Source organism: Camponotus floridanus, unplaced genomic scaffold (genome assembly GCF_003227725.1).
Source record: "Camponotus floridanus strain SB8 unplaced genomic scaffold, Cflo_v7.5 scaffold27, whole genome shotgun sequence".
Classification (NCBI taxonomy): domain Eukaryota; kingdom Metazoa; phylum Arthropoda; class Insecta; order Hymenoptera; family Formicidae; genus Camponotus; species Camponotus floridanus.
This window is the reverse complement of record NW_020229403.1, coordinates 646,995-674,058: the sequence shown is the minus strand read 5'-3', so window position 1 is coordinate 674,058 and position 27,064 is coordinate 646,995. Positions and strand designations below refer to the sequence as shown.

General features: G+C 34.6%; 1 protein-coding gene across 4 annotated transcripts in view; it reads left to right on the top strand.

Moving 5' to 3' along the window:
- LOC105248275 (protein Fe65 homolog) overlaps positions 1 to 27,064 on the top strand; it is a 141,226-nt gene that overhangs the window by 520 nt on the left and 113,642 nt on the right. For 3 of the 4 annotated variants that reach the window (XM_011252973.1, XM_011252968.2, XM_011252974.2), the window contains exon 2: positions 21,770 to 21,826. The gene's annotated coding sequence lies outside the window, so the exon portion shown is untranslated. Of the gene's footprint in view, positions 1 to 18,674; positions 19,128 to 21,769; positions 21,827 to 27,064 lie in introns of those variants that run through there. The other variant, XM_011252969.3, reaches the window with a different exon arrangement.

Genomic DNA, 27,064 nt, shown 5'->3' with positions numbered 1-27,064 from the left:
TTATTATCGCATTTTTGTACATCTTCGTATCAGAATTTATTACAAATAAATCTTATTTTAGGAAAAAAAATCTAGGTTCTTAAGCAAAAATATCTCCTTCTTTTTTATTCGTGTACCTTGATCACTCAAATTAAGTATTGGTTGCACTTAATTAACTTGATTTTATGATAGTGAGGAACATATATTTTTGCTTTTGAAATATTTCATATTATTTCATCGACATCGTCTCTCTTAAATTTTATTCTCTATATTCGCACTTTCAAAGCTGTCGGCGCGAGCTTAACGCTTTTTAGTAGAATCTTTTTCTAGCTATAGAGCGATATAAGTGTGTTCCGGTTATTGCGAAAGGTAATTCTCGTCTATTGTTCTCGCGCACTGCTGATAAGCACGAAGCGTGTTCTCTTTTTCTACGTGATGAGAATTCGCGCCCAACAGCCGGGCGTTATGATCTAAACTATAAAGACACTCCGTTTTTTACTTCTTTTCTATCGCATTTTTAAAACACTCAAATAAAAAATTGCAACTGTTATCGATATTAAATAATGCAACATGAAACGGACGCTTTAATTAATTACGTTTTAATTATACCTACCAAACATTAATATTTCTAAGACATTGAATTATTTTTTATTGATGTATAAAATCTCACTAAATGTACATATTTAATGCAATTATCATAAGTCATAAGTCATAAATCTCTGTGAAATTAATATATTTTTTAATAGGAATTTAAAGTTCTTAATGTTTTAAAATAAATTCTAATGATTAAATGTAAAAGAAGAACAATTGAAGATATGCAATTAAAGTATTCTATCAATTAAAATTCTAAAAATGAGATGCTTAAAAAATCTTATAGGAAAAGATTACCATGATTAGTCATTCACAACGAATATCAATTAGTCATTGCCAACATTCATAAGCTACAATGCGTAGAAATGTAGAGAAGTCGGACAGAGGATGTAGAATTTTATATATTTTTATATATTTTATATATTTTCGTTGCAGTAGATCGATACAAAATTCCTGTAATAGTTCTCTTAAATATAGCACAAATGAATACCGTTAGTAATAAATCTTCAAAGACTTCAATCCAAAAATCGATTTCGTACAATATTTAAGAATCATGCGCAAGAAGCAGATAGAGCTGAAAAAAGACCCCAACGCGTAGTTTCCTCCTTTTCTTACATTCTTCACTTAATGCTCTGGGATTTCGTATATCACTCGTGAACCGAACAATGGGATCGATACGAAACACGTGTCACGTTTCTCCTTCTTCGTCGATAAGCTTTTAAGTCTCCCGATCGCACGTGCTATTCTAATTTAAATCGCTCTAACTCAGGAAAGAGAATATAACACGAACTATTCATAAATCGAAATTCAGTTTACGGTAAAGAGAAATAAACTTTGAAAAAATTTTTAATCCAAGAATAAATTTAATTTATCTCTCCTTCCCTCTCTCTCTTTCTCCTTTTTCCTCTAATTATCTTCCTCCTCTCTAATAATAAAAATGTAATGTATAGTATAATATCAATCTTAATAAAGCAAGATTTTTTATTAAATTTCATTAAACTCGATTGAGCAAAGTATTATCTTCAATTTTCAACCGCGCGATTTATTCCTTCTGCCCTTCGAGCCATTTAAACCCTGTTGGATAACTCCATTTATACCTGTAGGATTTTTGCCGGAAAAGCAACACTTGAAATCGCAGTGAAAACTAAAGAAAATAGATGATTTACAAAAATGACGAGGCGCGAAACCAAACATGAGCGAAAAAAATAGATAAAGAGAAAATAAAAGCCGACGATGAATGCTTTCCTTTTCTCTTTTCCCTATTTCCCTCGTTCTCATTCTTCCAAGGCGTGGAAACATATGTCTCGCGCAGACACGATGGTACATCCGCGTGCATTATTATTTTTTTTCCGCGCTTATCCTTCCACCCTCGCAGGTGGCAGTCTTTGCGAATGTTTTTTTTCCTCGTTTCATTCTCATCTCTTCGTCTTTTTCGCATCTACGTAGCTTCTTCCTTTGTCTCCTTGGAAACCTTGCGGTAGTTATGCGACGTTCGGTCGCGGGAGATACTAGGAGTGGAGAAGAGTGCGCAAAGAGGCGGAGGGGGAAGGACGAGGATACAGTCCCGGAACGTGACTTGGATGCAATATTTAAAAGCAGCACAACGTCAATACTCTCTCTCTTCTCTCTCGGCCTTTCTCGCTGTCTATGCTCCTCCGTCCAAGATCCTTCGAGGCCGAGAAACGCCGGTTACCGTAATACGGCACTGAATCGGCCCCGCGGTCTGACCTTAACCTGGGATCATCCCCTTGTTCGACGGAGACTTCCCTATAGTATACGCCGTGCCGTCGATTTCTGAATTTAGTTTCGACGTTTCAACGTATGGGGGATTTCGACGAGGGTGAGTTTCGGGACTGACATGAACAAGGGGGAATCCGAGCTTAAGGTCATCATAGTTCGTGAATGCGCTTTTTGACTATCACGGGTCAAAAGGCTGCTCAAATGTGGTTTCTTAAACCTCGTCGCGTTGTATCGCGTGTCATGAAATGTCAAGTCGTCTCTAGCATCCCTAACTTTCAATCAAGACAATCAAAAGCTGTCGTCAGCGAATGTAAACATGATCACATAAAAATAATTTTAGAAAAGGCATGTATATCTATGTAAAAAATTTCTTTATAAAATTTTTTTCTTGCATAATATCATTATAGTATTGTACACGAATTGAATCGCAAATTACACTGCAAATTACGTGAAAATTGAAGACGTAATATCGTATGAATGATACCGTGAGCACGCGAATATTTTATCATTTCCTGACATACTTCTATAATTTATTGCTAATGCCTTCCTGCACGACCGGAAAGTCATCCTCATTCCCTTCTATAAGCAGCGAGTTCGGGAAAACGAATGAGAAATCGGTGAAGAGAGAGGAAAATGTACGAGCGATGATATAAAACGGCGAGAAAATGCAGGAAGTTATGACAATTATGAGAGGAGGCAGGGGAGAAAGAGGCGCCTAGTTGTGCGACGGCTCGTGAAATGAAATCGGGACGGAGGACGATCGTTTATAAGTTCGACAGATGGAATTCTTCCTTCCCTCACCGTTTTTCTCCCTATCATCCCGACACTCTCTTACATCGACAAACGCCTCTCTAAAATCTAATTAGAATGTCTGACAAGAAAAAAGCGGATATCCGGCAAATTCCCCTCGACACATTTGGTCATGGATAATATATTTGCTTTTTGCTGAATCATGCTGGATTAGCTAGATATGATTATCCAAATTAATTACTTCAATATTCAACAATAACTCGGTATATTCGTCATTTGTGAAAATTTGTATTAATTGAAAATAAATATAAATTTTATCGATTTTTCGAGAACACATCTTTTCAATTCTGAAAATATCTTTTTAATGGATATTCTCTTATAGTTTTCATTGTGACAAATAAAGATAGATAGATATTAGCTTGGAAGAAATCCAGAGGATTCTGTTCCGTTCGCCAACTCTCTTTTGTACTTCAAACGGAAGCCTTTGATGCTAGAAGGAAGAACATGTTCCAGTGTATCCTAGCTTCTCCGGTAGATTCGCGAGGGCAATATAAAGTGGCGTATGCGGGTCACGAAGAGAAGATCTATGTTCGCGTAACCAAGGTTGACACGACCTAATTAAAGGAAAATTATAAAGTTTCTCATATCGTTAGATTTTGACGATTATTGATTATGCTTTAATTTCATCCCTCATAATCATTTATTCCGTTGCTTCAATATATATCAGCATTGTTAATTTTTAGTGTGTTAGTTTAATACAAATAGGATTTTGTTCGAAAATCCGAATATATTTGTGGAAGATAAAATCCGAATATATTTGTGGAAGAAAGATTTACACAAAAATTTATCAACTTATGTTACGAATTCGTAAATTTCTTCATTTTATTACCATAACAAATTTACTTGCAAATTTTGGATTCTAATGCATTTTTTCTCATTGATCAACTTCATGCAATTTCATTTGAAATTTACGTAACAAGAATGTAATTGATATATTGATTTAAAAGTCTCAATGATTTAAATTTAATTTTATGCTAATTAACTTGACATGGTTATTTAATGACACGTTATTATTTTACACGAAATTTCTCGAATAACAGAAAATGATAATTTATAGCTCGAATAACAGAAAATGATTATTTATGGCTGTTGTAATAATTATTCATTCGCATCGAAAAATTAAATTATTTTCCTTAATATTTAATTAAATTAACTGCCTAATCAGCGCTGACGTGATGGAAATTTGTAAGAAACTTTTCTTAAATAAAAATAAAGATTTGTTTCATTGTTTTTTTATTTTTCTTATACCGGTAGAATTTTTAATATTTAGTTTGTAAAGAGAGAAAACGCTTTCAAATATATTTCTGTGCTAGACAGATAAATCTGTCCTTACGAAGGCAACTGAAGTAATTGATCATAGAGATTATTATCATAATAAATTGTCGCAGATCTTGACTTGAATTAGAATATCCTTTTATAGCTGATTAGCGCCGATTAAAGTAAATATTTAACTTGCTCTGCGTCGTGGGTTAATCACTAAGTAAGGTTGCATAAAAGGGCTGCTGTAACGCAAACCTCCCCCCGTCGAGTCGCGACGGGAGCCGGATTTATGGCGGACGTTGCGAGACTCGCCTTCTCGGAATTCGCAAAATTTAGAGGCTTATTCCTTTAGTAAAAGCAACGGACCGAACAAAAAATAAACGGAAGAAAGACAGAGGTGTTAAAACGTTTCCCTTCTCATCCTCCTCTCAACAGCGACCTCGCTATTGTCAGTTGACTTGGAGGGCAATGCCTTATCTGAAATTTTATCCGTGAAAGAATTCCTTTACCTTTGACAAAAATCGTGTATATGTTATGTTACGCGAATGCTGTCGTTTCATCTAGAAAATTTGTGATGTCATATGAGATATGACTCGCTCGTATTTTATAAATGTAAAATGCAAATGTAGAAACATTTTTGGGATTTATCCGATGTACGTTTTGAGAAAATTAATATCAGAAAAAGAAGATATATGAGAGATAAATGAAAAATAAATGAGAAATACTTTGTATAATTATTAGATTTTTTGCGGAACGTTTTAGCGCATTGTCTCTACAAAGGCAAGCCCTCCCTTCGAAAATTATGTCGACTTAAACTCCCGGGCTTATTGCGGCGTCTTAAAGTAAAGTTACCAAAGCTTAGAACACATCTTGTACGACAATTTGCATGAGTAGACAATACAGGCGGTGACATAAAAAAAAGAAGTTACCAACCAGCTGTTCCACCATTCAGGCGCCATGGTCTGTCGGAGTTTCCGCCCTCCTCTCTGTCCTCCTTTTCTTCTCGGTTTCATACCCGCGCCCTTGCCCTTGACTTTCTCACCCTCTGCCGTCCCTCCGAGACACTACTACCTTATCTCGCGCTTAATTCGCAAAGGAAACGGTCGATGAAGGGCGTGTCTACTGCGCCTGGAAATTCGGCGGAAAAGTAGCGGGGGCAAAAGGGCAGGAGCCAGCGACGGAGGATGCGAGATGATTTCAAATGTTATGCGTTGCGCTTTTTTAATCAAATCTTTATATCGCGCGTTTCCCACAGATAACGTCCGGCGCGAGTTTTATATTCTTAATATACAGACGACGTAAATTTTCCTTCTTCGATCTTAGAGAACCTTTCGCATTCCACGTTTCCGTCCTTCGACTATCCGTATCTCCTCGCATACCCGTCTTCGGATATTGGCGCGATGGCGCGATGTCTGTCCATTTTTTCTCGCGTCTCGACCCAACCTTGAACCCTACAAGGTCGCATCGTGAGGGGCGATACTGCCAGAAATTCTTCATCGAAAGATAGCACGCCGCACATTATGTAATAGCGAATAAATTATGTTCGAATATGCTATTCGCTCATTTTTATTCACACGATTCGTCAAAGATATTAGTCTATTAAATATTTTTTATAGAATACGATATCTAGAAAGTTCTTGAAATTTTTTCCGAGATACTTCTCATTTTTACATAAAGAAAATTATAGCCTTGTCAAAAGTTATCTGATTGCGAACCTTTCTCGGTGCTATAAATATCCAGTAATTTAATTTCGCTCAGAACGTTTGCCGGAAAGTTTCGTATCATGTTTCCTAGATTTCCTTTTTCAGATGAAAAGACGGTTTTTTTCTCTCTCTCAAAAGGTATTTAATATGCAAAATTTTTCCGTGATTTTATATTGATTTCATTTCAATTAATCTTGTAGAATATTAAAATTAAATCTAATTTATTAAAATGCGGAACTTATTAGCAAAATATATATTATTCTCTCCTCTGATCATTACTACTACATATGTATATAAGTTTACTCTCTAGTTATTAATGTATAGGCTTCTCTTTCTAGTTATTGACACAATATAACTACTCTAGAATGTGCTTCCATTTCCTTATCTCAGAGATATCTATCACTCCGACGTCAGATATCCGTTCTTATTTGTATAAATTACTGCATATACCGACAATCTTTAAGGAACAATTAATATTGTCGAATGATAAGAGCAATAAAATTATATTCCAGGTAGATATTAATGATTATTGATCATAAGGTTGTTTGTGTGCTTTGAATACGAAATCGTTCGATAACAAAACCATAAGGATAAGGAAAGGACTGGTTGGACCCATAGATTTGCGCTTAATTCTGGTTGCAACATGCGCGTTCTTGGTTACTCCATCTTTAGGGAACCTAATTTACGGAGCGAACTACAGGTCGTGCCGAAACTTGGCGATGCTTGCTATCGACTTCCTCAAATTGATGACTCTAAGGCAATATCTACATTAATAAACTAAACTTGCGAAATTATACAAATCGTTAATTATACGAATAATTGAAGGAGCAGTAAAATGTCATTCAAAAATTCAGTGAATTATACATCAAATTTAAGTTAAAATAATCGATATAAAATATACAACAAAAATGAGACATAATTAAAATATTGTTATCAAAGAATGTCAATATAATTTTTTAATAAGCACTTTAAGGATTTTCTAATACTTATTGATTCTATATTCTTTACTTATCTTTCTTAAACTGAACTCTTCGAATGCCAATTTCCTGATCATTCACACTCGCAGCTAAAGCTAGAACGCGATGTTTCGTAAATAATACGTCTACTCAGTTGTATCATACAAGCAAAGTAACAAAGCAAGTCTCTCGAGAACTTTCGATGTGAAAATTCAATTTCCATCGCGAGGTTTGCACGATGTCTTGGTATCTTTTTTCCTCCCTTCCTGCTCTCTATCTCTCTATTTCTTTCTCGTGTCTTCGTCGCTAGCTATTCGCTTCTTTTTTCGCGGATCTTATCTCGCCCTGGAGACATAGAATACTAAGACAGGCGATTTCTACCTCTTTTTCCTCTCACGCGTGAAGAATAACAAGGTAAGAGAGGGAGCAAAGGACGAACGGAAAACGTAACTTCTTTCTGTGAACATTTCGTATCCGGAGATCGCGTTGATTCTTAGGAAAAACGATCGTCACGTTAAGTTCTCGTTCGCGAAGATCTATGAAATGATAGAAACACGAAGAGATGATAATTTTATCCATCTCACTACCACGCTTAATATATGAAATGTGAAAAAAAAAATGTACAAATAAGGAATGTAATTTATAATACTTGAAATTATAGGAGAAATATAATTTTTATAAATATAATTTTATAAATAATAAATAAAATCTGTATAATTTTATTTATTAATAGTGCGTATTAATATTTATAATATTTATAATGATAGATATTTATTATAATGGTTTCTTCTCATCGTAAATCGTGTATAGCGAGACATTGCAATTTGTTCAGTGAATCAGTGTTTGTATTTTTGTCTGAATCATATCGAGACATAAATCATCCCTTTAGAGCTGCGGAAGGTCGAGCCGAATCTTTCATTTACTACGATCAATTCTCGCGCGACGCAGATATATCGTATTCCTATTCCTATTTTTGTCTCTCCATTCAAACAGCTTTCCTTCTCATCTTACTATATTGTGGCTTGTATTGCGCACCATCCAAAGACGATATTTAAAGACCGTGCTCTTTTATCGCAACCCTGGTATCTCTGCGATTGACTGGGGTAGAAACGATCGCAGCTGTGAGTGTGAAAGTACACATGTTACGAGATGTAGCGAGAGAAGATATTAAACGTGTGTGTACATCCATACAAGATGTGTTAAAGAGAGTACTTCTTTTTCACCATAAATTCTTTAACTATTTCAATAAAGTTAACTTTTAGAAAATTTAATCAAAATCTTTTCTTAATTTTATTTATATTTAAAAAAATAACGCCAAAATTATAAAATAATATTAAAACAATAAGATTTTGTTAACTATTTGCACTTTAAAAATTATTTCTAAGAATGAAATTGAATTTTTCTCGATAATTTTTAAACAAGAAATCTAATCCAAATTACTTAAAAAAAATCAAGAATAGTGAGACAATATATCTTTTACATAGATATACAGTATGTATATGTGCACAAGGATATATACATATAACACTATGTTATGTTCTGTAGAGATCAAAAAGATATTAGGGACTGCTGTCTCAGTTTATCTTCTTTCTTTCTCACTCATCGAATTCAAAGCCAAATCCATATGCTTACATGCGCGTTTCTTTCTTCTCGTTTATCTTCTTTGAGAGCGTTTCATTTATTAGTTAAGTACGAAAAGTTGCTCTTTGGCCTCGAAAAGAGATAAGAAAGAAACAGAAAAAACGTCTTATCGAATAAATTGATTAATCGATTCCATTAACTGATTTCAGAAATATACCTTATATAATATCCAACGGAGTATGAGATATTTAATTTAAGTATAATTCCCCGATATTTGATTTTGATAAATCATAAATAGAAGAATAATTATTTTATAATTTTTATATATAATATTATATATACACATATATAGTTATTATATAATATTAAACCCTAATGTATATTATTTTATTTAAAATTTACGTTAAGTATTATTTAAATGTATTTTTATTTAAATAAAATTCACTGGACTTCTATAATTTTAATAATCCTTTCATTAAATTTATTTAAAAGTACATGTAGACATTTTTATAAAAAAATGTTTATTAATATTTTTAATTTCGAGCACTATTCAATACAGCTATGAGAAAATAATTTCTCCGGGAGTCATCAGTGCAATTAAGCTCATCGATTAAATTAACTTAGTTTTTCATTATCGAAATAAAAATGCGTTTTATATTATTCGCGTTTTATATTATTTCTCTTTTTGTCATGACACCCAATTCTCTTTCACATAGAGCTTCTATCGATGTGTACTCAAAAGCACTTTTGTAGCGAGCAACCAGTAAGCTCTCCTGGTCTCTGGAAGACAGGTGGACGGCGGGCAACGCTTTATCGGAAACACCAGCAAGTCGTGCATTGTGACCGGTCGAGATTAGAACCATTGTTTTCGCGCTTGCCCGGCCTGAATAACGTTTCTACAGCAAGGAACGAGAATGAGAACGAGGGACGAGAACGCACAGGAATAGGAGAACTCATTTCGACGTCGCCCTTGTTCGTTCACCGCACGTAACAGACGGGTGTGTGCGTGCTTTATTAATTTCCGGAAATTGAGGGCCGTATCTATCGCCGAATGTAGGATCGATGCCTTCGACGTCACATGATCGCTCTTCCTGTTTATCTTTGTCCCTCTTTCCTTCTCTCCTTTCTCTTCTTTTTTTTCCTTTCTCTTTCTTTCTTTCTCTCTCGATAATTTTCGTTACGATATAATCAAAAGCTACAATATTAGATTGTCATTAAAAAAAACAAAATAACAATAATTCAACCGTTTAAATTTCTTGTCATTGTCTAGATATATCATGCTTTATTTTTGCGGCTAATTGTTATATTTTTGGTATTATGATATTCTAAATATGATAATAAAAAATATCTATCTCAATAGCGTTTCTTTTTATAACTCGTGTTACAATATCACATCATGCAATGCTTCATTCGATGATTCTAAGTGCTGCATTTATTCAACACAAACAACGAAAAAGTTGAAGAAGAAAATTGAACTCGCGATGACTGAGCTATTCGATTGATGTTACAGGTCGCGGATGTTTGCTCATAGTTGTGAGAACGAATGTGTTTTTCAAGAAGAAACTTTTCGAGAATGAAATGGAATAATAAAAGCCGAGATACACACACTCATATACACACGTACACGCACAAAATTCCGTCCTATTTGCGTTCTAGATTCGACAAAGTTCGTTAACCGGCGTTCTGTGCCACGAGGCTTTATGTACCTCGGAGAACAATTTCTAATTTTCTGTTACAACAGCGTGGGTTCCATTGACATGAAGAGAAAGGTTCTGCGAGGGTGCATGCTTTAATCTCGCCGAGTTTTTGAGAGAGAAAAAGCCTCTCCATTAAAAAGTAATGTTTCATTAACTCAAATTTTACGAAATAATTGTTTGTCAAATACATACTTTGCGCTTTTATTCTCATGTGAGTAAACCACATTCTTTCTGTTAAACTACATTCATTAGTCGTTAAAATCCAATTATTGTTCTGCGTCTAAATCGTCATACGTCGAGATGGATTCATTAATTAAATATTACGCGTACAAAAACAAAACAATGTATGATTTTTAAATAATGCTTGAATAGAAATACTATATAGTTCAAAGAAGAAAATTCATTCATATTAACTCAATGCAAAGAAATAAAAATTTACGAAAGTTGCCCTTTTATATTATAATTTTATTATAATTATAATTTTATATAAATTTTATATAAATAACTTTATACACATTATTATTATTGTTACAAATATTAAATTATGGAAATATCAAAATGCGAGAAATATAAACGAATATGAATCACGGTATAAATGAATGCAATAAAAAGAGAAGAGATTCGCGCATCAGTATTTATTCGCTTTTCACCACGAAAAGCGCCGAGTCGGAGCACTGAATGGCACTATCTGCTTCACCTCGTCTCAAAAGCTTTTGATACCTCTCAGGGGTTGCACGTTTTTTGTTCCTATTTTTTGACCACCCTTCTATTAATCCCATCTGTCGAGTTTTTCATATAAATTATATTATACGCGAAAAAGTATAAATTTATTTAGATCTAAAAAAATTGATATTTATACACATATTGATGCAAAAATTTCCCGATATTTCAGAGATACGTCATAGTGCTCTTTTTTTTTCATGTCCGTTCCAGTTTCACTCGCGGGAATTTGTCGACTGAGGAGGACGCCTCGTAAATTGTACAGTATACGTTGATAACATTTTATGGGAATAATGATGATTTATCTAGCCGCATAATTCTCTCTCGAAATACACGCCGGCAAATGCATGGATAAAATGGTTTAAACCATGCTCGAATGTCGCGATTTTATGAGATCTGATATTGCGATAAAAATGTTTAACGATACTTGGTTATTACCAACCGTTTGAACAGCGATTCGCGACACGTGTTATTCCATTTCAATGACATCTTTATTGCGTTAGAATATCTCGCATTTAATCGAAATATACGAAATCATACGAAATAATCGCGTAACTCGAGTTACATTAATACTCGTTAATTATAACATGAGAATAAATGCACTGAATAAATAAATAAATAAATAAATAAATATATATATATATATATATATATATATATAATTATAGTAAATACTTAATTTTTTAAAATCATTTGTAGCTAAAGTATAATCATATTTCCAAAATGTCATTGAAAAACTAAATTAAACGTGTATATAAATATTAAAAAATATTAATTTTTACCTATAAACTTTAAAAAAAATGAATTTATAAAAGATGCATACAGCCTCGCATATCTCAAATAGCTATGAACTATAAAGTATATTTTCTCTTTCGATGCTCTCTAATTAATTTTGAATTATCAGCAATGATTTTTTTGTAGCTTATCTCTGTAATCGTCCTTGAAACTGCTTTTCAGTGTCTATGAGAAAAAATAAAATCCGCGTGTCAGGCTTTCATCGCCTTCCGCAGTCGTGTCATTATCTGGAACGCGTGTCGAGAGTCGCTGAGAAAGGTTTATAGTGGGGAATGCACGTGTATATGTGTACAGTACATATATCTGTAGCAGAAAATGAGAACGAAAAGTAGATGGGTGTGTGCGGAGAAAAGCGAGACGGAGAAAGGACGACGTATAAAATGCCGTAGAAGAGAGGGCGAAGAGAAAGATGTACGGGAGAGGAGAGAGGAAGAGGAATGCTGGCGAGGGTGGTGTTACCCCCTAATTGCATGCCAGACAGCGACTGCATCTTTCATTCCCTCTCCTCTCCTCTTTCTCTCTTTTTCATCCTCTTTCTCTTCGCGTAGTTTCATCCCACTCCATCTCTGGCGGCAGTATTTGCGAGCTACCCACCCCCGCGACCACGGGCACGCCAGTCCGGAAACGTGGCATAAGAAACGTTATTGCGCTACTCCGCAGAGTTTCCTGGTATACGAAGCTGTCCTCCTCCTCCTCTTCTCCACCTCCCGTTTTCATTTCGGCCGCCCCTCGACCGACGACATGCATCCGGAAGAGGCATCGGACAGAGTGTATTACACGCCTAGTTTATAAGGTATATATCTCTCGTGTCCTTTTAGATCTTGCTTGAAATATTGTCGCAGAAATATCGTTTTCGACCATAAATATACCGTATTTACGGACCATGTAATAATGGCTACTATAACTGTTAAACGGAAAATTGAACTTTCGACTAAAAAATAATTTATGCGACCTCGATTCTTCGTATGAATCTCTTTTCCGATATGCAACAACAAATCAATATTCGATTATCCAAGAATCAGCTGATTTTTGAATATTTTTCTCAATAAAAATTTTGAAGAATCACGGGCAACGTGAATTTAATTAAATATTTTTCATCGTTAAATTAAAATTTAGCAAAAAATTGATATAAATTGTACAGAATAACAAACAATTTTTATAACATATATTTTTGACACGCGAGGATGCAGCTCGTCGTTTTGATCCTGGCGGCGGCAGTGACGGCGGTCGCGAGTCCTATACCTGTTGATCCCTCGTCGACAAACCCCCCTGTCTACACCCCCGTGTCGGGCCCGGATGCGGGCGAAAGGGTAAGGGCAGGGTAAATAACTGTCGGAACGGCCCGGAATTATGCCGGGCGCTCTCAAAGAGCGATAAAATAAATCATGCTTCGCGAGGACACGCGCGTTGCGGCTATATCCACCTATCTCATCCACTCGCGCAATATCCCGTCGGCTTCGTGGTGGATAAGGGTGACGAAGGCGACCGGTGGCATCCCTCGGGAAATCAGAGAAAGATGCACTGCGACTCGAAGGGTCCATGCCGCCCCCGCATTCGCCGTCCCTTTCTTACTCCCCCTCTCGTTCTCGTACTTTTTCGCGACGCGCATTCGCGAACTCTTCGACTTTTTCTTGTCTTTAGACGCTCGAACACGGGGTGGATCGGTTCGACGAGAGGATGAGTACGGCATTGAGAACGAGAGGGTGGAAGAAGAAGAGGAGGAGGAGGAAGGGGAGGAAGAAGAATGGGAGCTTTTGCTGAGGAAGTGGATGCGTCGTGCCGCAATGCATTGGCGGCGCCGCGTTAAATTGAGTTTCTCACATAATTCGCTAGAGAGTTCACCGTTAAATTCGGTTATTGGATGCGCAATTGCGACCGGAATGCGATATAAATTACGATAATAAAAAGAAGACTTTTGGATTATCTAATTGACAAACGAATTCTTTTCGGTTGAATTCTTTGCGTTCATTTTGTGTGTAATTATAATTTATCAAATAATTTGCAGTTATCGATAACTCGATTCTGATGAAAATTAAACAAAATATAGATTGCGAAGGAAGATGTGACTTTTAGATTATTTCATTGACACGAGTTCTTTGCAGTTAAATTCTTTTCGTTTTGTGTGTATCTATAATTTATCAAATATAATTTGCAGTTATCGATAATTTGATTCTAATGAAAATTAAACAGACTATAGATAGATTGCGATGAAATAAGATGGCTTTTAGATTATCTCATTGACACGAATTCTTTTCAGTTAAACTCTCTACATTCATTTTGCGTCTATCTATAATTTATCAAATGTAATTTGCAATTATTGATAATTCGATTTTGACGAAAATTAAACAGAATGCGATGTAGATTATGATAAAGAAAGAAAACTTTTACATTATTTCTCTCATTGACACTTTTTTTTAGTTAAAGTCTTCACGTTCATTTTGCGTTTATTTATCTATAATTTGCCAAATATAATTTGCAATTATAGATAATTCGATTCTGATGAAAATTAATTTATGAATAATTCATGTTTCTGTAAATTGCTGCAATAATGCAATCATCGAGATGAGGCGTTTGTATAAATGGTTGGTTTACCTTATAAACTTTTCACTTTTTTGTAGTATAATTATCGGAAGATAATAAAATTACATCCGATAGCTTTATAAGGCAAAAATAGAATCAAAGGAATGATATCCAAGCTGCCCTTTTATGTGCTAAACTATTTCCGTAAAAGGTAATTGGCTTAAAATTATTCTGCTCTCGAAAAAACGATATTTGATTCAAAAGATTTTTCCATACTTTTTAGCTTTTAAAATAAAATTGAATATAGAATTAAATCAAGATAAATTAAGAAATTTTTACAATAAAAAAATTATTCCGGTACATTTCTAGGTAGCCTCAATATTTTTACGTAAGTTATGATATATAAATGCAAACATACATGAAATTAATGCAAATAAAATATAAATATACAATTAATACATATCTCTTAAAGAATCAGTGATACAAGATTTCAGATATCAAGATTAAGATCAATGATTGTTTTTCATTAACTTGCAATGAAACACTCAAATTTTGTTTTCGTATTTATATCACACTCATTATGATACTAACATTTTATAATTATTATTCGTACAAATTTATAAATCAGTAATTGTGCAAATTTCTAAAACAAAACTTTTAAACTTTTTCTCTTTCTTTTACTATATTTCACGAGAAGTTATCACATACATATATGTATATTGTTGAAATTAAAAATATATATAACTAGTATTAAAAGTCAGAATTGTATTTAATACTTTCCTATTTTAATCAAATGTGATAAACTCACCAAAAATGAATAAAATTCTCAAAAATTTAGATGTTTCTTTAAAAAAATATATACTGTTGTAAATTTATCTTATCTATTTATATATAATATATTACAAGAGTGTTAAAATGTCACTGAAAAACAATCACTATTATTAATTAATTATTCCAGTGAGATTTCACTGATTTCTTTAAGAGAATACATTTATTATTATGTGTTATTATTATGTGTACTCACCAATCGATGTATCACCAGTCGTTGTATTTGTACTCCTCGCCGACGACTGCATAGCTCTCCTAATATTTCCACACTGGTAGAAATCCACGTTGATAGAAAGACGAAGTTAATTGAAGAGTCCATTTCTTATAGCACTCACTATTTTCACACGCGAGATTTACTAACAGGTAAAAACACACACAATATATGGCGCCATTCGCTCATCATTTCGAAATAATGTAATTTATCGCGATCACACGGTTAATTAATACGAATCGACACTCATTCGCTGCAAATGTGCGGGAAAATGCTATAGCACGCAAAACTACGACGCCATTTTGAATATCAAACAACGCAATCGACCGCGATATAACATACTTGGAAAAATACATAAAATATTACTGTCGAGAAGATCGATGATAAGAATGTTATCTCTCTGTTATTTACTTGTTATTGTTAACAGTTACATTTAAGCACTCTCTCCCGACACATTTTCTCGATACTCTCGAAATTCGTGTAGACGCGACGAGTGACATTCGGCGACTAACGGAGCCGATTATATTAAAGAGACTAGAACGCGCTTGCCACCGCGTCTTTTATCGCCAAATTTAGGACAAAGTGTTCCTTGATCGCCGTCCGTGCATTATTAAATAAATAATTATTCGATTACCCTTATTTTCGCGAGATACTCACTGTTTCTTCCCGATATTTATTCATACGCAGCAACTGCCATTCACACACTAACAAAACTAACAAAGATGCGCCCTTCCCTCCCTGAGATTGTTCTTTAGGGAATTCTAGTAATAAGCGCGCCACTGTTCCCCCCCATAAACCACAATAAACATAGACTGTATTCCACATATTTTATGGTATGCTCTGCTTGATGCTATTTTCACTTCGAACTGTTTGAATCAATCAGAGAAAATAAAGCGAAGTGAAACGTATTTTTAATTATAAATAATTTGATAGAAAACAAAATTAAAAAGAGGACGCGATATTTCCCGGAATTTGTTTACTTTGATAAATATGTGCAGTCTATATTTATCAGATTAATTCTATTAAATTGAAAATTCATAATAAAATGAAAATAATTTTAATACTCTACTGTAGCAATAAAATACTGTACACTCTGTATTTATGGCTCTGTATTTATATTCATATATATTTTGTTAATATAAAATATTCTTAGAAAGATTTACTTGTACCATTAACTAGAAACACGAATCACTTATTATAAATCCGTTAAGTATTTGCCAAGTTTTTCTTAAAGCGCCTTCGATCGTAACAAATTTAATTCGAGAGTGATTAAATTAAATTCATATAAAAGTACGTTCGGTTGAAATTGTATTTCTCATAATTAAATTTCAAGTGAAATTTACGTTAAATTTTAAGTCAAAATTAAAGTGAAACGTCATTGATTGAGAACATTCTACAAAATTGCTCTTATTGGGTTTTCATCGAATAATTCTAACGCGATATCGCTACAGGAACAATGTCCAAATATTTTATTGATTCGATAGTTAATTGCTAATTAATATCGTCCACTTTTCGGTTTAATGACGCATATATGTGTGTGTAATTTAGATGATACGAACTGTCGAAATGTATCGGAACGCATTCGCGATAGATTCGTCTTAAATGAATGAACGATGGAATCCGTCTGAAAGCTGATACGATACTGTTTATACGACGCGACCTCGCTTCATGTTCCCCCTCCTTCTCCTTCGAGCTTGACGCGACGTATACTTGTATCTGTGTAACAGTATAGGATATGTTTATATTCTCGAGTCGAACCAATTCCAGAAATGGAGCCACAATGTTTTCATATTCTATTCTTCAAATTGTCGAGAATGACTGTGTATGTGTTGCGTGTATGAATAATGTCGTACACGTACAGAAAATATTATCGGGTAATTATAAAATATGTCTTCTCTCTTTTCTTTCATATGACAGTAATTATTTATTAATTATCGCTCATACAAAAAATCATTCATTATTGTATTCAATAATTGCTCTAACATAACATTGCTGTAACATCGATAAATTATTGCCATGTAATAATTGTTCATCGATATAACTTTCGTAATAGTCGAATATTGAAACCGAATCGATCAAAAATGAAATATTGCTGACAGTTTTTAACGATTCGAAAAAATCGCCGAATCGCGCTACCCGCATTCTTTACGCGCGAGTAAATATGCGCAGGAAGTGTAATATTAAAGAGTGTATTTATTTAAATTTATTCAATCGTAATCGACTGCGTTTTAATGATTTATTTGCGAGAATGAATGAAATTTTGAAACAAGGAAAATTTTATATTTTTAATTAATTCACGTTCACATATACATACAAGCACACATACACGCAAGACATGTAATGTAAAGTGAATACAAATTCGCGAGATTACGTACGACGTTACGTCATAATAAATTGACAACGCTAATCAAGACAAAAATGAAAATGTGAATTAAGCCGAATATTGAAAACAAATATTACTGTCACACATAGGTTTTATTTTTTTATTGTATAAATTTTTTAATTCTTCACATATTAAATCATATTATATAAATAATAAAAATATTATATCATATTTTATATATCACATATATATATTATCATAAACATATTTGTATATATATGTATACGTATATGAACTGAGATTAAATTGAATATCACAATTATATAAATTTATTAGATACATATTTAATATAATAAATAACATATAATTGCATCGCGATAATTGCGTAATAAAATTAATCATTGCATTATCAATATCTTACAAAACCGTACTATATAAAAAAATGTTCAAATGTGACTAATCTGTTCGTTTGTTATTTATTATTAAAAATATATATTCTATATATATTTCTCCTTTAGATATTATAATTTTTAGATATTATAATTTTTAGTACAATTAAAACGAACATTATCGATATCAAATAATGACGGCGGAGCGTAAAATTATTAAATGCGATTGTTTTTTTAAACTCAAGATACAAATTGTATCAAAATAATGACAAAATAATTAATTTTTTCAAATATTAATTTAATCTATTATTAATTTTTAACATTTTATAAATATGATTGATATGTAACAATATTATCTATTAGCAGTGAAATTTCCACTAATATCTCACAAATCGAAATTATAGTATCAGTATTTAATCCTATTATAATATTACAAGATCATACGCAGCTCGAGTGACGTAACAATAACAAATATTTGAGTCGCGCGCGACGCCCATTTTTTGTTGACTGACGTAGGCAACCTTGACCTACATTCGCGGTTCGGGACTCGCAGTCAGTCGCCTCGCAACCTCTTTATATCGAGCGTCTCTCGCTTTCGTCTCCGTATTTTTTCGATTTTAAAGTGATATTGCGCGTATCGGGAGTGACTAATTGGATCGAATTAACGTTCGATCGCGTTCGAGTGTTGATAAATATGCGTTACGATCGGGAATTAATAGGATTTTTCGAGGTTCGCGACTCGAGTGATGCGCATATCGTCGCGAAGTTGTCCCGCGTCACTTTTCTTCCATAAATATATTACAAGTCGAAACGCGTCGTGTGTTCGATGGATATCGCGAGTGCGTGTTTCGCGTTACTTGTTTCCTTAAAATATATTGTATATATATGTATATGCAATAAATATCGATAGTGCCGTATAAAGTGCCGGGCGTTTGTTAATTATTAATACGCAATTAATCGCATGCTCCGTTCGGTTCGACGTGAATCCAGGAAAATCAACAAGATGGCGTCGCTGGATTTTCTGGTAATTATTTCGATTTTTGCATAATTTACGCATTTAATTGCATATCTCTTACTCCGAATGTGATTCGATGAAGTTTATTTATTAAGTAGTAAATAATGAAATAATAGCTTTGGATAAATAAAGCAGATTTAATTAAATTAGCTTCATATTTAATTTTAAATTTATTTGTACTTCGCGCGATTATCAAATAAATCGTTAAATGGCGGATATTGCATTTCGCGCGATTATCAAATAAATCGTTAAATGGCGGATATTGCACGATAATGCTAAAAATATTTTTCTGACGTTATTGTATGACCATATACAAGGTGTCAGGGCAATCTCTTTCAAAAAAGATCTTGCAGCTTACATCTGAGCTACCTGAGAGCTTTTCAAAACACTATAATAAAGTATTTTTTCATCGAGTACTTTTCGAGTTTTGAGGCTTGAAATAATTTCTTGATTTTTACCATAAAATATTTAGTAAAATATTCATTTTTAAACCATAAAATATTTAGTAAAATATTCAATTTTCCATATAATATTTAGTAAAATATTCATTTTTCGATTATCTCACCTTAATACTTTTATGTATAAAATATATATAATGAGAGGAATCAATTGATGTAGAGAAAACACATAATGTTTTGAAAAAAAAAAAGATGTAATTGTTAATTGCAAATTATAATCGAAAATAATCGAAAAATATTTTAAAGTATTTTAATTAGTAAAAAGTATTTTACTAGATATTTTATGGTTTATGTAAAACTAAGAAATTATTTCAAGCCTTATAACTCGAAAAGTACTCGATGAAAAAATACTTTATTATAGTGCTTTGAAAAGCTCTCGAGGTAAGCTACGAGAGCTTTTTTGGGGGAACAGATTGCCCTGACATTCTGTACATCGTATAAATATACAGGGTATTATATAAGTGGCGGACAAAATTTTAGGAATCGATTCCTCAAGCTTAGAGAAGAAAAAAAAGTTAATCAACATAGGTCCGGAAATGATTCATTTTTGAGTTATTAAGATTTTTGTAATACAAAATTTTGTCTCATTTCTCGTCTTAGAAGTCTTACAGTTTGTCAAGTTCGGCATTGCAACATTGTTGATGCCTGTAAAAGGACTTCTAAAACGAGAAATGAGACAAAATTTTGTACTACAAAAATCTTAATAACTCAAAAACTAATCATTTCCAGACCTATGTTGATTAACTTTTTTTTCTTCTCTAAGCATGAGGAATTCATTCCTGAAATTTTGCCCACCACTTATGATCCTGTATACACTGTCGCGAATTTAAAGCCATATTGTACGCCGTGAAAGTTTCCTCTCGACGAGAAGCTCTCGTCTCTCCAGACAGCGCGAGAGATGACGCAATGAGATGACAAACCCGCGAAATTCTGGCGAGCTGCTCCAAACCTGCGGTCAAACGAACATTTGCAACTGCTTTTCCCTCGACAAGCGTGAAAACACTCGACTATTACTTACTATCCATGCGGTACGTACTCTCCACGTGGCGAGTCCTCCTGCGTGCAAGGACGAGTCTCAAGGAGGCTCTTTCGCTGTTTCTACCGGGTGCACACGAAATACATAATGCCGCGATGTATCACCTGATGGTGATTGTGCTAGGTTGCGTGTGTGTGTCTGTGTGTGTGTGTGCGTGCTGAACACGAGAAACCACTCAGGCCAACTCGTCTAGCGTGCGTTTGCGGAGACGACTCGTGTGTATATTTATTTTCTCTCTCGCTTTCTCTCGTTCTTTCTCTCTCTCTCTCTCTTCTCACTTTCGGATCTGTTCGAATTCACGTGTGTGGCGTAACAGAAGGCTGAAATAAAAGAGCGTTCTCTCGGACTCGCGTCGTCGAGTACCCTGGAGTTTATCTCATTTTGTCCCTTCGACTTCAGAATAACCGACATCAGGGGAAATCTTCGTGGATCTTTCCCTCCTAGTAAGGATCTTCGTTTGGCACGGTAATGAAATCGGAGGATCGGATGTTTGGTGTGGAGTATCGTTTTTTATTAAGCACGGAATGCGTTCATTTTTGCGGAATGTTATTTCTTGTTACCCCCTATAATTTGTTCGTCGATCAATTTCAACGCGTGATTGAAAAAATTTACATGGAAAATATAAATCATCTAACATTGAGAATCTTTTGTAGTTTTAAAATTGGCTTAAATTTAATTCATCACCAGTTATTAAAGGGAAATTAAATCCGGATAAATTTCCATCTATATATTTCCCTATCTCTATAATATTTATCTACAATATTTTATTTATAAATTGTATATATTTTATTATTGTTTTGTTTATACATTTATCTATAATATTTATAAATGTTTTTCCTCAAGCAAAGATAACATTTTATTTCATCGAATCAAAATATTTTCTTTCATTTATTTTAAAAGCGTGCAATGAAAAACAGAATTTTCACATCGAAATATCTATTTCGAGAGTAGGGTCGACCTTATAATATATTTATCAGCAGCGGCTAATATCGAATAAAGAAGTCACAATTAACGAACTATTTATCTCGTCGAAGAGATGAGAGTCGCGATAGTCCGGCTAATTGCCGAGATTTGTGACTCGACGTAATCCGAAGTTTCTCTGCGAGAAACGTAGTTTCCGCACGAGTTAAAGGTGTTCTTTTCGTTTTGTGTTCCAGGTATCTTTCGTCTAATGCAGTGGCCTCTCCCGTCCGGCGAACTTTATGAAAACTCCGGTAAGTGTGGCGCGGATTCGCACAATTTTCCCTCGTTACAGAATGATATATACTAACAGCTTCGCGCAGACTAATGGCCAAGTGCTCCCTTCGTTTTCACGCGTCGCGCTCGCGAACTATCGGAAAACTGTTTTGTTTCCTCGGAAAATACCTCGGTCTCTCGCGTCGCGATGCATCATACGCGTTATGCAGAAGACAGATGATTCGTACAATTTATACCGAATTCCGATGTGCGTGGGCTGAGTTTCTTACGTAAGGATTTCTTCGCGCACACTTCAAAATATCTTATCGATTCTTATCACAAGCGACTTATAATTCTTCGCACAATGCAAGGGACACATTTGTGCAATTTATACATCAGAAAAATGAATTTTACAATCGTAATTTTGTAACTTTACATCGTACGTTAAGATGAGCGATTTAACGTTCAAGTGCGATAGTAATAATCGCGCGTTTAAAACAATGGCTAACGTGATTTATAATCGCTCGAGTACGCGGAGTTTAAGAGGCGAGTCCGGGAGAATTTCTTAGATTAGATTCTCAGGCATGTCGCCAAATTCGCATTCTTGCGCGGCCATTAAACGAAGCTATATAAGACGCTTTTGATAAAGGCTCGCTATCGTTTCCTCCCGCCTCTATCTGCCAAAGGCAGTCTCTGGTAATTAAGTCGGGCCCACAGCGACGTCGCCTTCCATTGTGCCGGGCAAATGGGCTGTTTAGCCCGAATACATGACTCTATCCCCCCGGTTATTGTGTATGTACCGTCGCAATCGATCACCGACCCACATCTCTCGGTCCCTCAATCCTTCCTCGTAATCCTCTTCCTTCTTCTCCCGTAGTAGTTTCCCCTTTGCGCCCTCTTTGCCGACCAGTGGACCAGCTGCTACCCCTTTCTCCGACCTCGAGTATTATCAAAGTTTTGATAGACGGACGAAAACGTTCTCCGACGAGTCGCGCGATATGTAATTTTAACGGATCTTGCGAAAACATATTCACGCGGATTGACTTTGAGCTCGCCGAACAAATATGACGAAATAATATTTTTACTAAATGATATAATTTTCATAATATTTTTATTAAATAATATATAATTCCCATAATATATTTACTAAATAATATAATTTTCATATTTTTCCTCGCAAATATTTTCGCGAGAAATGCATGCGGATTCGAATCCCCTAATGAAATTCGAAACAAACTCGTCCGGGATATAACTTATCCTTGTTTAATCGCGCGAGAAATGCCGATATCGGGCTTGGCAATATGACACAGTTCAATAGACAGAGGTCGTCGATCGGCAAATACGAATAAACGCGAAATTCGATCTACCATATTCGCGAACGTCGAGAGCGGTCGACGTATATATCCTCCCTTCTAAGACGCAACGGGGGGAGATGACGGTCGCGAGGAAACGGAACGAAAATATTGTTCCACGAAGAGACATTCCGGCGATGTTACGCGCCCCACTCGCTCCCTCCGTGAAACGTATCCGACTTGAAGGTGGAAAATCCAGCCGAAACGAATTCGCGAAAATCTTCTCCGGGGAATGGACGTCTCCGAAGCGCGCGTCGTCTTCTCCAAGTTTCCTGCGAGAACTCTGACACCGGAGACACTTTAAAAACGTGCCCAGACTACCTGAAAGCGGGTATGCACTCTCGCGATAACGATTCGCTCGTGCTCGAACGGGGGAGGGAAAGAAAGAGGATTCCTTCATTTTTATTAATACGGAATTGCTTCTCCCCCGTCGAATTCATTTCTCTTCGCGAAAAGCGCGTCGAAAATCGCATTCGTGTCGCGAATGAGATTCACCTTTTCGTATGTTTATCGATTTCGTATGTTTCTTACGAATATATATGAGATCCATTTGTTACCCGAATAATATTCAGTGTAAAATATTCAAATTATATAAAATATTAAAATTAATTAAAGATATATGAGATCCATTTATAAAATATTAAAATTAATTAAAGATGTATATGAGATCCATTTGTTACCTGAATAATATTCAATATAAAATAAAATATACAATTAAAAATATACAATTTTATATCAATCTTGGCATATAAAAAAAAACAATTTCGCAAAGGATATTTCCGACGATAGATTTTCAGATTATTATAATTATATTAATGGTGTATTTTTGATATATGCTATTTATATAAATGCTTCTGATAATTCTTAATTATCTTCTAATGAGATTAAATAAGGATCTTTTAATTACTTAATTTAACATTTTAACAACTGAAATATCTCGCGAAGTTGATATGCTTGGTCGTTAAACATGCTCTCTCATTTCGTGAACGAACAATATTATCTCGTCTAGTATGACAGAGATACACGATGTGTTGTTACTGGTCGCGCGAAAAATCGAGTTTCGGCGAAAACTTCTGACACGGCGAACACTCGGAACGCATCGCGTATTTTCTATATGTGACAGGAATGTGCGCAATGTGCTCGGTCATGAGTACGCGGCGAAAAAGTTTCGCATGGAAAGGGCATTAATTATGATCACTTCTCGTTAACACGAGTGCGATTGACATCGCGAGATGAACGTTGAGCAGTATGCCATTGATCGTCGTCTCGTCATTAAGCTTCTCTCCCCTTTGTCTATCGATCAGATCCGGTTCCGGGAACCACCTGCCGCTTTCAGAGTCAACCTCGTTCCCGAGGAATTACACGATGTTCGCGGCAGATGCGCCGATGCATCGGTGAATAATAGCATTCTCCTGGGTGCGGAAAGGGTTGTCACGAAATCTTCAAACGATAAATTGATCCGGAGATTAATTAGCGGCAAATTGAACGTACACCTTAATCGCGTGTGTGAAAGTAAATTCATAATAATTATTATAAAGACGATTTCATTTTTAACTTGGAGATGTGTCATATATAATAGCATAAGTTGATATATAAATTTATTTTATAAGTAATTATTTTAAATAGTTTATATAGTAAATTTGAAAAATAGACTGGGCCAAAGTTAGTCAATTTATTTTTATTTATTTTTGTTATTTTTGGAGGATGTTTTTACGAATGCTTTGACGGTTTCGAGGAAGAAAATAAAATACGGTACACACAAATGTACGCTTCTACCTATCGTTCGCATTGGTACAGCGAAACATTTGTCTACGCTGCGTCCTCATGATTTATGGAGGTATTATTCGCACCCAGCTACCCTTTCAATAAAATAACATCGATATTCCTCGAGTGGCATTATTGAGACGAATTGTTTTCATCGTATTGCTTCGCAAATTTTTCATTTTGGTCCACGCTCGTTTGACCATCATCAATATCCAGCAATATCGGCATCTGTTCATTATTATTCATTACTATTGCCTATAAATGATGTACATGTATCCTGAAATGTTAAATAATGGAGATATATCAAGCACAAATTTCGAAACACAACATCAAATAGAGATTAAATTTTAATATGATTAGAATATGTATAATAACGTTAATTTTATTTTTAACATTTTTTCTTTCTTTAATTTTTATTGAATTTTATTACAATATTATTATTATTTCATCATTTTTTCTTTTAATATTTTTTAATTAAAGTCTTAATATAAGTTTAAATGATGTATTTGATTAAATAATGCAAATTCATCTGAAAATCACGATTAAGAATCATGTGCACGTTAAGGCAATATTATATCTTCTCCACATTACACATATTTCATAATTATCAGATTTGAAAGTTGACTCTGAAAGAAAAATGGGTTTGATTTAATTTATTAATAATTCACGCGAAAAGTAGATTTATTCCATTAGTACCTTTCACTCAAGTACACTGGCAGCACATTATATACATTTATGTGTGCAATTTCCCCACTCGAAATTTGTCATTAATTACAAACAAATGACTCATTTTAATTATAATGCAAGTAGGATTTAACACAAGTTTCCACTTTCATGCCAATCATTTTTTGCCATCTCATTTTTTATTATGTTTTAATAATATAAATTTTTTTTTCATTTGTTTTTTCACAAAGTTTCCCTTTTATTAATCTGATAGATTACAAAGCTTATTGCGAGATTATGATGCCTTACTTGACATTTATCAAGCATCTCTTAATCCATCTCAGTAATAACGCTAACCCCAATTTAAGTTTCCAAACAATTCCCAAGCTTCCTACAAAACTTGGAAATCAGATTTCTGCCTACATCCCAGGACGATTTGCGAAAATTTCGCGAAGTAATTCCCACGATAATAATTCTGTCGACAAACACCGTATCCCTTAAACGAGGTGTTTATTCCGAAAGTGATGTAAATCGAATTTGATAAATCTGATATTATACACCTAATATTAAATAAATATTTCAAGTTCTTCATATATATGTTTAATGCGGTAGAGAATTTCTTCAAAAATCTTTTCAATCATATATATTTTTCTTAGCAAATAGATTTTCGTAATTTCTCAATAAATATCTGAATAATTAAACGTAAAGTAAAAAAGATTCGAAAGAGAGCTTGTCGAAGGGACATTTCTCGACAAAAATTTTTTTTCTCGGGAATTAAAAGTGTTAAAATCCAATCCTCTCATTCACGTACGAGCCAATTGTCATAAGAACCAAGTCGGGATTGCGGCAAACAGTTCGGCACACTCTCTCCATGCGGGAATGAGAATAGTTAGGAGTTTTCGGCCGAGGGCTGGTCGGATTAATCTGCATATTACCATCCACGGCGGGGCCATTTGCATTCCCGAGACGGAATACCTGCAGTGCCGGCGTCTTCCGTCGCGTGGCGACGACGTGCCAACGATCCCGTAATGATCGCAATGACAGATGCGGTCGCGGTGCGGTCGTGTCGCACGTGCGTAGGAGGCCTCCGAGTGGCCGTTGAAAGATTTAATTAACGCACTGAGCAACGCTAATAATCTACCGCTAGTTAGAGATAGAGAAGAGAAGGGGGGAGAGAGGAAGGGAGAGAAGACGAGGGAGGCAGAAAGAGAGAGAGAGAAAGAAGATTCTGATGATCGGCTGAAAGATAAAAGGAATATTAAACATTTGTTTACTCTCGTAGATTATATCACGTAAGATCATAAGCTTGGTCACAAAATCTAATTCTTTCGACATACGAGGACGACATTTCGCGACTTTTTTCCGCTCGTCTTTTCGCGTGTATTTTTCATTCGGTGTATCAAATCCCGCCGCTCGTCGCGATCTCGCTTGTTCTTTGTTCTAGAATTCATCCTTGTTCCTTTCATTCCTCCCGTGACTTCTTTCTTCTTCCATCTC